This window comes from Drosophila innubila (assembly GCF_004354385.1).
Source record: "Drosophila innubila isolate TH190305 chromosome 2L unlocalized genomic scaffold, UK_Dinn_1.0 4_B_2L, whole genome shotgun sequence".
NCBI lineage: Eukaryota > Metazoa > Arthropoda > Insecta > Diptera > Drosophilidae > Drosophila > Drosophila innubila.
The window spans coordinates 26,734,322-26,746,492 of NW_022995372.1; the positions used below are offsets into that span (position 1 = coordinate 26,734,322).

At 35.0% G+C, this 12,171-nt stretch overlaps 1 long non-coding RNA gene across 1 annotated transcript; it reads right to left on the reverse strand.

Annotated features, from left to right (window-relative positions):
- Positions 1-743: 743 nt before the first annotated feature.
- On the reverse strand, positions 744-11,591 carry LOC117780983. Its single transcript, XR_004617132.1, has 2 exons — positions 11,350-11,591; positions 744-1,011 (listed from the first exon to the last, which is right to left on the reverse strand). It is a non-coding gene; the product is annotated as an uncharacterized LOC117780983 (long non-coding RNA).
- Positions 11,592-12,171: the final 580 nt, after the last annotated feature.

A 12,171-nucleotide genomic window follows, 5' to 3' on the forward strand; every position in this document is an offset into this window, starting at 1 on the left:
AGAGAGAGAGACAGGGACAGAGTGAGACAGAAAGGGAAAGCCAAGAAGGCGGACCCCAAACAATATGCAGTGTCTCACAAACACAAAGCGAAATGAAATCATAAATGCCTGGGCACGTGCCCATCCAAAACAGAGAGAGAGAGAGACAAAAGCCCAAAGCACCGAACACGTGCAACACTTGAAACTCGCGACTTGCAACTTGCAACTTGCTACTTGCTACTTGCAACTTGCCAGTTGCCCTCATTTTCGCAGCTGACAACGAGGTGCTAAAGTTTTCGGCAAAACGCGATGTCGAGAGTCAGTTAAATATTTAAATTTATTTATTGGAGTACCTCAGGCAGCAGCCTAGAAGCCGTGCAGCCTTCCAGCATAACCCCGTTGGCCATTTAAAATAATCAGGAAACAAAAAGCAGGACGCAAACTTACCGTGTGCATCTTTGCCCAGTCCAGATCCAACGGTGCCTAAGCCCATCCCCATTCCCATCCCCATTCCCATTCCCATGGCCAGTGCACTGTTATGTCCTGCGGCAGATCCTCCTCCGCCTCCTCCTCCGCCGCCTCCGGACATGGAGTGTTGGTGCGCTAATGTGACCGGCATTACGAGAGCCACAGTAAGAAGCAGAATCAGAGCCATAAAAATTTTCCACATTGTTAACGTGGCCATTTGACTTTTATTGCACTTCATTTTCCTTCTCTTTCACTTTTTGATATATATATAGGGAATATTTTTATATTTTTATTTGTTTTTTTTTTGTAATTTCTTTTTGGCCAAAAGCTGCAGTTGGATTTTCCCGTCTCTATTTTTTGTTCGCCGCTTGTTGATTTTAATTTGATGTGACTTAAGTTGGATTTGGTTTGCAGATTTCGCCAGTTGCCGCTGCAGTTTTGGCCCGTCTGGCTGCCAGTTTATGCTTCACTTCCCTCTCCGCTCCACCAGCTCAGCTCCAACTAGAAATCCTCATGGTGGAAGCACATTTCGATTTTTTTCATTTCTCTCTGCCTCGGCAGCAGCTGAAAGGAAACCAGGAAAAGAACAAAAATGCCATCAGTTGAGTACGTTGAAAAGTTTTTCGGGAAAATATGGTAAGCGGGCATCGGGGGAGCTAGTTAAAAAGTTGAACAAAGTTCTGTTAAAGTCAAATTGAAGCCGCAATTATCGAGTTGTTAAGTGTCGATACGCCTACAAATACATATATATGCACATCTGCCAATTCCCAAGTTAGCCGTCTTAAGGTAAGACTGTGCAGTTGTCAACTTGTTAAGAAAACACTTTCAAAACGCCATCTAAATTTCCGGTAAATGTGTGTCAAAGCCATCGGAAGTTATATCAAATTTATGTCAAAAAGACATAGTTCACCCAACTCTAATAAATGTATAATATTGTAAATCAATATAAAAAGATACACCAGGGGCATACAGTATGTGAAGTGATTGTTTTGACAGCGAAAAAAATTGATATCTATTCTGATAAATATTTAAGCCTTATGGGTATCATTATTACTTTTTGTTAAACTTTTTGTAGAAACCAGCAGCTTTTTAGTCTTATCAATTTATATATTCCATATCGTCTTAAATGTTTAACTCATTTGGTAATAAACTATAATACATTCGGACTGGGTATATTGACCAAAAGAATAATGTACATGAGATTTACTCTGCACACACACTCTGATTTTCATAATCTGTTTAAAATAAATTATAATTTATAACACGACTGAGAAAATAATGATGATAAAAATTGTCAACTAAATTGTTTTCTCACTAATGTATCACAAATTTTAAATAACTTCCCGTTTATAAATACGACTCAAGAATCACATAAAGCTATATATCTGTAAGTCCTTTCGAACAGTATATAACTTGATCTGATCGGACATTCGTAGAAAATTTTCTATTTTTCGGGAATTTGTTGCTTGTCGTGCTGCTCTCGTCACTAGCGCGGACTGCCGTCCGCAGTGATGCTTCAATGGTTTTAAATGTTCAACTTAGTTTAACTATTAGTCACCTTAACTATCTTAATATTGTCAAACGCAAATAATTGAAAAGGAGGCATACAGTACCTATGTCAAAGCATAAAGCTATCCAAAGTTTTTTCCTTTTACCATCAAGTATTAATAACTTCCCACTCCAAGTAGTTCAATTCGAAGGTTGGTTGTATTCAAATTGCTTAGAATTCAGTTTTCTTTTGAATATCAGCATGGCGAATTTTTCTCATGGAGTCTATCGTGTACACAATAACTCAATGATATTTCACATGGGTCGGTGGGGTATTCAACGTAACATAAAACCTGCAACAAGCACCAGAAGCTCTTTGAATAGCATGCCAACCCTTCGCAACCCATTCCAACTTATCCCAAGTAGCTATATAGATAAAGCAGCATCAACAAACAAAAATTTACAATTTCCGGTGAGTCCCTTAACTCCCTCCCTTAACCCGAACAAACGCTCCAGCTCATAGTACCAGTAGATTGTCAGAGTTCGATAAAAATGTTGCCGTAAGCTAAGGAAATTCAAAGGGGATGCGTCGCCCACCAACGAAAATAACTAACATAAAAATTACGGTACAAAATTTGACAGACGACATAAAAAAGGCAAAAGCCAGTCATACATACTATATATCTTTTATTCCCAACGAAAAGAAGAAAATTTATAAAAATTTCTCAGATGCAAATAATAATGATTTGCAAATACAAAACGAAGCTGACAAGAAACTTGAAGGTAACTTGAACAACAAAACGAAAACAAGAACAGGAAAAAAGGAAAGGTAAAAAAAATGCTGACAAGAGAAAGGTAGCGCTAATAAATAGACACAAAAGGTAATATCAAAGAAGGTTGCAACAGATACCGACTCGCAAAAGGCAAAAGGTTCACAGTCTAGGCAAAAAGATACAATTCTGAATGGGATCTGTGGCATGAGGATAGCGAAAACAAAAAAGTCGCTGGCAAATCAATAGAAGTACAACCTGGGCAATTTTTAAGTTTGGTCTGACCTTTTTACCCATACTCTACACACAACGAGTACTACAATATGTCTGACAAGATTGTTACTTTCTAGCTGAATCTTAAAGCTCTTCACTTTCTAAGTATTTTATATGGAAAACGCAAATTACAGTCACGTAATTTTTTTTATGCTATTTATAAAATTAATTTCAGATAAACTGTACACAAACTGTACACACATCTAAAATTTAACTTTCAGGATATACTCATCGACATACGTGTACATCTGAAAAAATAGAATAATAAAATATTGTCTTGCTTGAGCAATTAATGAATGTGAAACTCTGTTCTAATTTTTTTTATGTGTCTGTCAATAACTGATATTTCATTCCGGTCTTCTGCGCCTTTTCTACAAGTATACACCTTCTTCTTATCATATTAAATTTACTTCGTAGAGTATTTGAAGTAAGGCTTCCAATATTTACTTTAAAAATTTTTGTTCACTTTTGTTTCCATTGTCATTTTGTCAACGCGCCCGCCGAGTGTCGTCACCGGAATTAAATAGATTGGGGATGGTATGGGTTGGAAAGGGAATGGATGTGGGAATGGGAATAATGATAAGAGTGTAAGACATTGCAATAAGCGACCAAATGGCCATCAGATAAGCCAGGCAAAAGACGAAGGGCGAACAAAGGAAGGTGCCAATGTGGGAGCAATAATAATGTAACAGCTGATAATATTTTCCAACAATGATAACGATAATGATGATGATGATAAAACTAATGGTCCAGGCGGCAATTATAAAAAATTTGTTTAGATGCTCTTTTTTAAATATCGCACAATATGAGGATGAAACTGAATGGACAACTTCAACTACACTTGAGCAATTTGCGCACAGTCGAGTGCGCACATTAACCCAGAGAACAAACACATAAATACATACGGACACACATACACGCCAGCACAAAACAAATAGAACAACAAAGACAGAAGGCAAAATCAACATGGCGTACAGGCGCCGGAAACGGAAACGTCGGCCGGTCGAGAGACCGACCCAGCAACCGATAGACAAACATTCAAACAGCAACAGGAAAAGGGGACCACGTCCAGCAACAGCAATGCAAACTAACTAAGACATTTATTATAGATGGAGACCAGATACACTTAAAGATAAAAAAGAATAAAAAATTACTTGAAGTGTAGGATAAAATCGAGAATAATAAAAATTACACAAAAAAGTTGACAATTCAAAAATGATCAAATAAATAGCAAATTAATTTCATTAAGCATTCAACTACAAACAATATTTTTTGAAATTACAAATATTTCATATGCTAACAGGAATAATAATACGTCTAAGACCCTATATTGGTTTCCTTCCGAATACAAAAAAGAATGTGAATGAAGATCTCATTTTCTTTAACTCCTTGTTGAATGCAGGATATAATATATTTTTTTAAATTAGAATATAAATGACATTAATATATATATATTGTAGTTATCAAATATATATTATTTGATGTATGCATTTTAATTTTTTTCTTATTTTTATAATCATTTAAGATTATTTTAATACATTTTTTGTTTTTAATTAAAAAAATAACCAATTTATGTATATTAAAAGATTCGACTGGAAGGACTAGCTTCTATGTAACTCTTGGATATAATATCCAATTTAAAATATTTTTTATATGTGATATACATACATTAATTTATTTTTATTTAAGGGTTACTGTAGCTAACCAAAAATAGTACATCAAAAGTTCTCTATGCTTAACAAAATACTATACTCTTATCCTGGTGAAAAGGAACGAGACAAAATGAAATTGACAACATTTGATAGACACATTTTATTCCATGAAGGCAGCCGTCGAGAAATAGTTCCTGACGTGCACTCATATGGTATGCCCATATAAGCAAGTTCGTGTATGTGTCAATGTATTTCTATATAGTATGCATGTAAGTGTGTGTGAGTGTGTGAGTGAGCCACTCTAGACAATGGGCCGTCAATAGCTGCCTAGGCACTTCCTGAAACCCACCCCAATGAGAATCCGGACCGAAACTTAACACAGCTGAACTGAGCTCTACTCTGTGGCTTGTTGTAGTTTATTATTCCCGCTAGTCTCATTCTTTTCTATTTGGTCTAAATAAATTTTTATCATGTGCAAAAGCGGCACAAGGTCCAGCCAGCAACCACGTTCTTCAGAGCAGTCCATCATGGCAGCCGCCAGTTGGTTCGTTGGTTCGTCATTCCGAGCGTTATTCATTTATTCATTCACTTCATTATCCCTCTCTTGCTTTCGCTCACTCTCTCTCGCTCATTCTGTTTCTCTTTCTGGCTGTTTCTTATGGTTTTTGTGGTTATTGAAGCGATCATTTGGAACATGCACAGCATTTTCATGTTTGTTATTTTCACTGCTTTTCCACTCATTCCTCTTTTTGCCTTTATTGTGGCCAAGACACAACCCGCCCTCCACTGAGTATTTTCACCCGTCTCTGTTATCGTGCTGCTCGTTCCCTATGTCCATTATTAATGGCCAAAACGTTTAATATGCGAATTTAAGAAAATTATTTTCATAACACGACATTAATGGCGACATATAAATGGCATTACCTCCCCACTCCCGATACTACCCCCTCCTACCACCATATTTCAGAACTTACCACTGCTGGTCAAGCTTATAACGCATATCTGATTTTTAGTGTCGATGAGATTTATGCTTCCGTTCTCTGGAGTCGTGGCGAATCGCATTGCTTGACTTATGGCCAGTGCTTAAGCCGTGGACTTTATACCCCCCCCCCCCCTCACTTTTCGGAAATTTATTTCCCGTCACAGATGTATGTATAAACACACAATATTGTACTCATACTCATACCATTTATTGCTCTTACATGTGTTTGTGGTTGGCGAAAATGGAATGAAATCGTTTTTAATATTCAGCCAATTTTCGTATCAACTTAAGTTATTATCTCGATAAACGACATATGTCAGTTGAGCTATCGGTGGATAAAACTATGAGTATTTGTAACAATATTCATTAAGGTAATACCACAAACCGTTTTGCATATTGGCATTTGTTGGATGACGAAAGCGAAAATTTCATGATTTTAAATTTCAACAATTTAACTACACCTTTAAAACAAGGTTTATTAAGGATTCCAATATATGAGCAAAAAATATAAACTATTGCACGCGAATATAAATTGAAATGTTCTTTGACATGCATCGAGAAAATTTGGGGAAAAAAATTATCGTGGCATTTTATGGTATGGTTAGTTTTTATAAATTTGTGATTTGTAACTTTTTATTAAATTATCAAAAATGCGGATAAACATTGTTTAGTTTATTATTACTGCATAATGGATCTTTGTAGTGTATTTATCATATTGTAAGATAATTTCTTCAATAATTATTGTTTGACCAAATTTTTAGTTCTTTATCCTGGTTAGCCTTCTCAGAATATTCCCATACATTATTAAACAAAATTTGATATTTATTCTAAAATTAGAAATAAGGTTGTCTCTAACAATATATTAATTACAAGCAATACACATACCACATTTATAATTGATAATTAAGTTTATTACCATTGTATAAAATACAATTTCTTTATGGGTAAAAATTAGTTTTAACGCAATCGCTAATTCATGAATCCAATCAGACAAAAAGTATCTGCTCAAAGCCAAGAAATCAATCTCAATTTGATTGTCAGCAAAGGATTTGAAATTCAGTATCAAATACAGAAAATCAACCAGAAGCCACAAAAAAAGAAGAGGAGTTCATGGGTAGGCTTTTAATGTGGAGTTTCCCAATTGGGCTGCCTGTTTCAATAAACTTATGCAAATATTCAATTTGAAGAATTCCTTTTCCATTTTATTTTTCTCTTTTTTTGACAAATGATAAGGCCAGACAAAAGGCAGTCAGGCGAACAAACTTTTCACACTCAGGACAGTCGGGCAGACGTCAAAAAAAGGATGTCCCGCATTTGCTTATCAAAATTAAAATGAAACCACACAGAATGTGAAATGGGGGATTGAGAGATTGAAGGAAAGGCGTGCAAACCAAAGTCATGAAGAAGGGAAATGCAGAGGTCTAAAAGTTTTGAGCAGGTTTTTATCATGCACACAAATATAAATTGAAAGGCTGCGTCCGATCTTTAAAAAGGAAACAGGCACAAAGTAAATTTCAATTTAACCTTCATCGAGGAGAACTCATTTATATTTATAAATGCGCCGACAACGCAACGGTGAAAACAGGAAACGAAAATAAATAAATGCCAAAGTGAGGAGAAAGAGTAACGGAGAGTGGGAAGAGAAAAGCCAAAAAGAAAATACGAGTACAAAAAACACAATAAATAAACGGCGTGTGTCTGTTGCCATCATAAAAATACAACAACAATAAATACAAATGCACCAAAGCACCAAAAACAAACACAAAGCATACACTCAGCCAGAAAGAGATACTGTGTGTGTGTGTGTTTTTGTGAAAAGGGAAGGCATAATAATAAAAATACATAAGCAGGCAGAAAGACCAAAACCAAGCGACAGGCCAAAGGGATAAAAATCCATCAAACTTGCTGATAAGCCAAGAGATGAAATGAGTTCTACTTTGGCCCCAAGGACAACTCAACGTCGTGTGCAGCTTCAATTCTCAACTCACTTCCAGTTCAGGAACCAGCGTCATTAACAGAGTTTATAAATACAAATTTATTCCCTCATTCTTTCCCAAAAATATTGTTCCATTTTGTTAATATAACAGACTCATTATTGAAAATGCACCAAAAAGTAAAAGAGAATCGCAAAGAATTACTATATATTTATAACAGAGCATGAAGTTGTTAATTGATAATACTACCACAATACATTCATTAATCTAAAGTGTAAAACTTAAAAATTAAAAATTCAATGATAAGAACTAATTTTATTTCCCTACTTTAGAATATAGATAGAAAAAAATATTGAATTTTTCAAATGGTATTTATAAACGTTGTGCAGAAACAAAACTGCTTAATATTTCATTACATGAAATAAGCCTATTTAAATATTTTTTATATAATTTTAAGTGTAGGAAACATAAAAAACAACATTATTATTAAAATATGAATTAAACTTTAATTAATTGGTGATGAATTTGAAATGTATTTAGTTACTTGTATAGAAATAATTTAGCAATTCATTAAAAATATTTAAGTTGTTTGATTTAAAATATATTTAACTTGCATTTTAAATAATCTGCAACGGTATAAGAAATGAAAAAAAGAAACTATTTAGTCGAAAATTAATCCTTATATATATCTTCGAATGTAATTTTATTAAATTTATATTTTTGAAGCTCTCAATTTAATTTTCTAAATCTAAATTGTTATTTCAATGACATTTAAGCTTAAGAAGGTGCGTGAATTGCTTGACGGGACTTTAATAAATTATAAGCAATAATAAATAATAAACTTTTTTTTATATATTTTTATTGAGTTTATGATGAGCACTTTGTGTTTAATTATTTATATCAGCCTTGAAACATGAAATAAGGCTTATTTAAATTACTGCACATATTTATTAAAAAATTTATCAATTTCAAATGAAAGTGAAATTGTTAGTAACAAATTTTTCAGCCAACTTGAAATCATGAAAATTGCAATGGCGGAAATGTGCACCACTCGAGACTCAGATTGTTGATTCTGTTTGCTAGCATTTTTTTCATTTTCGCCAACTCATGCTACCTGTTATTGTTGTTGTTGTAGGTGTTGCTGTTGTTCAGATCGATTACCGTTACAAGTGCCAGATACTTGAGCGTAAAAACGCAAAACGCACGTGTCTAGAAGTCGCTTTTTACCCACGTTACTGTTGCTGCTTTATTCTTGTTGTTGCTGCTTGTGGTGCCTGTTGGTGGCTGTCTGTCATTAGGAAGATTGATTTCAAAAGCGTGGAACATTTTTCCACCATTGTTGTGGCAACCACACGCAAAGGACGCCCTCCAAATGAAATATACGCCCCCTACATCGGTTTGGTTTGCTTTTTGTTCTGTCAAGCGGAGATCATTTTGATTATATTTGTGGCCGCTTTTGTTATTGCCAGGTAAATACAAATTTAATTTCTTTCACATTACCCAAGTATGAAGTACCACATAAAAATATGATTTTCCTAATATCATTTTCAATTCAATTTCAACAGAGACTTTATTGATAATGTTTCAAAATAACAAAAAAGTTTGAGTTGCTTAAAAAATCGGTAAATAAAATGGCTTTGATTTAAAGTTACAAAAAAAATATACATACGATAAAACAAATTTAATTCAACTTTTCTATATTTTCATATTATTTTATAACCTTATAAAAAAGAGTTGCAAATGTTTAAAAACGTTCAATTTATACAATTATACAGTTTATACAATTTTTTCATACAATTCCAAACTGTGTCACATAAAGAAATGCTTGCTTATTAAATTGAAAAAGAAAATGTAACAGCAGCAAGAAAAATGAGAATGAATGGAATTCTCTATTAAATTTGTTTGTGCATAAAAGTTAAATTGCATACAACTTTGACAATTTTACCTCTACCCCAAATTACACACACACACACAAACACACACATGTAATGTATTTCAGTTGGGGCTAAAAAGTACATTAAAATCACATTAACCCGTCAACGGTTAACGCTGCGTATACGTAACTTTTGTTTATGCGTTTTGCTTAATGCCCTTCTGAAGTTCATACGCACGCAAATTGGTTTTTGGGTTTGCTCAGCACTTTGATAAGCCAACGACTGTATCAAATATATGTACACATATAGACTGATATACTATATATTTATCTGTGGGTCTTGTAAACTAACCCCATCGGCAACCCTTTTTTGGGGCAGACATTTAAAGCCCTCAGCTGTATTTTGTATCTCTTGCCTGACGTAATTGGCTTTTCGCTATAAATTTCAACAATTGTTTGGCACACATCACGCATACGCCCCCATCTCCTGCCATCAACCAGCCTCCCTCCACCACGGGGACACTAAGCTTTAATCGTGGTGCTGTTAGGTGAAGCGTGCAGGAAATGTCAAAATTTTGTGGACATTTGCCGTCAAAAGCAGCTTATCAAAAATGCAGCATACGAATTTTCCAACTGTATCTGCAGCCTCCCTTTCAACTTCCACACATTTTTGGCCTGCTCGTGCGTGCCATGGCCAATTGGTAATTGGTGTAGGTTGGTTTGGTCATTTGTGTGTAAGTCTAACTGCTGTTTGGTTGCCATTCGCTTGTTGCCCCTCATTTGCATATTTTAATCGTCAGGCAGCCTTTTTTGCCAGTTTTCAGCTGCCTTTTATTTATTTAACTAATTTATTTACTTAAACTTCAACTATGCGAAAAGTGGCTCAGCATCCTAAAGAAAATCAGGTCTTGACAGAAGAAGAGCACAGATGCCCTTCGTTTAATGAAAAGAAGCTACATACAAATTTAATAAACAACGCAGCGAACTTATTCAGAGATCCTTAAGATTGTTTCCATTTGCCTGGAATACCTTATAAACAAAAAAAGGCAGCTGACATTTTTAATGGAGTTTGCAACAGAATGCATTAATATTCAAAAACACAAGGTTACACACAAACACATTTAATGGACATAATATTTTTAAATACTAAAATATAATTAGAGTAAGCATTAATTTAATTATTCAAAATGTTGTTTTAATACTAATCAGAATTACGACTAGCAATATTAGCCAAAATAGAGTAAAACAACATTAAATTAATTGTATACTTTAATTTAAAATTGTATTTAAGTTTGCCTGAACTTTATTCAGTAATTTTTTTTTTATTATTCTAATTTTAATTTTGGTATTAATTAACTCTCATTTCAATTTACTTTATAGAATTTAGTTTATAATCTAATTAATTATAGACATTTCTATTTATTTTTCTGATTTTTTTTTAAATATTATCGAAGACCAATGAAGTTGAATTATAGGGTATATTGAAAACTGTTGGAATTTAAGCAAAATTCTGCTATATTGGCTGCCTCTTCCTCTTGCAGGACAATGATAGTGGGGACAGAGGGGGACAAAAGGAGGCAACTCTGAGCTCAAAAAAATAATAAAACAAGAAAATAAACTTTAGGCGAAAGTTTTGCCAACTTTTGGCAGTCAGTTGGCGCATTTTAAGTTACGGCAATCGACACGAGATGGCAAACGGCGGGTGTAAAGTGATGAGGGGAGCGAAGAAAGGGGAAAAGGAAAAGTAGGAACCAAACGGAACTTGGGCACAACACAGGGGTAAGTGGGAAATGCGGAAAGTGAAAAACTGGCGCAGCGAGACAAGAGCTTAAAACCACAAAATTCACAGTTACAGCAAGTTTGAGTTGCCAGTTTAAAGCAGATGTTACCTTCCTTAACTTGATTTTTTTTTAGAAACTAGAAAGCTCACCTGGCCAACAAATTGAGTTTTGCTCTTCGAAGTGATATTCCAAAGTTGTTGTTGTGGTGTTGTTGTGATGTTGTTTCTGGACAGTGTCACGCACAATGCCAATGGTAAGACCACCCGCAATACATGGCCCAAAACTTTTGGCCACGTGACCAACTGGGTAAGCCGGAACTTCCTCTTTTAACTCCGAATTATTAGGGGGCAACACACACACACAGACACTGACACAAACACTGAAAGACACCAAAAGCACTTGCAATAGTTGTTGTTGTTGTTTATGCTGTTGTTGTTTACACGTTAAATGTATGCCAAAAAAAGGAGAGCAGAGCAATTAAAGTGACCAGTGGCAATGGGGAAGAGTACGAGAGGAGGCGAGGCAACACCTTGTTGAGCTCTTTCTGTGACTGGTGGCGTATGCTTAATTTTCCTTTTGTTTTGAAACTCTCAACACCGTTTGACGTTTCGCGACAGAGTCGAAGGTGAAGCAAAGCAAACACGCAAATAACATTTCCCCTTTAACCGTCAACCTTCAACCATCAACCATCAAACTTTAATCATTAGGACTTCACACGCGAAAAAACTTTGTGATTAGAAATTTGCTAATGCCATTTAACATTTGCATTGCTCATAAATCGTGTACCGAATTTATTGCTGATTTTCAGTTTGGATTGGATCTTCAACGATTACAGTGTCGTCGTCGTTGAATTCCGATTACGAGGTAACGCGAATTGTGACCGAAACAAGCGTCAGCATTTCTTCACACGTTCAAAACACTCCGACGGCTGAGCTTCAACTAATGCTAAAACACACAACAGCCGCTTCGTT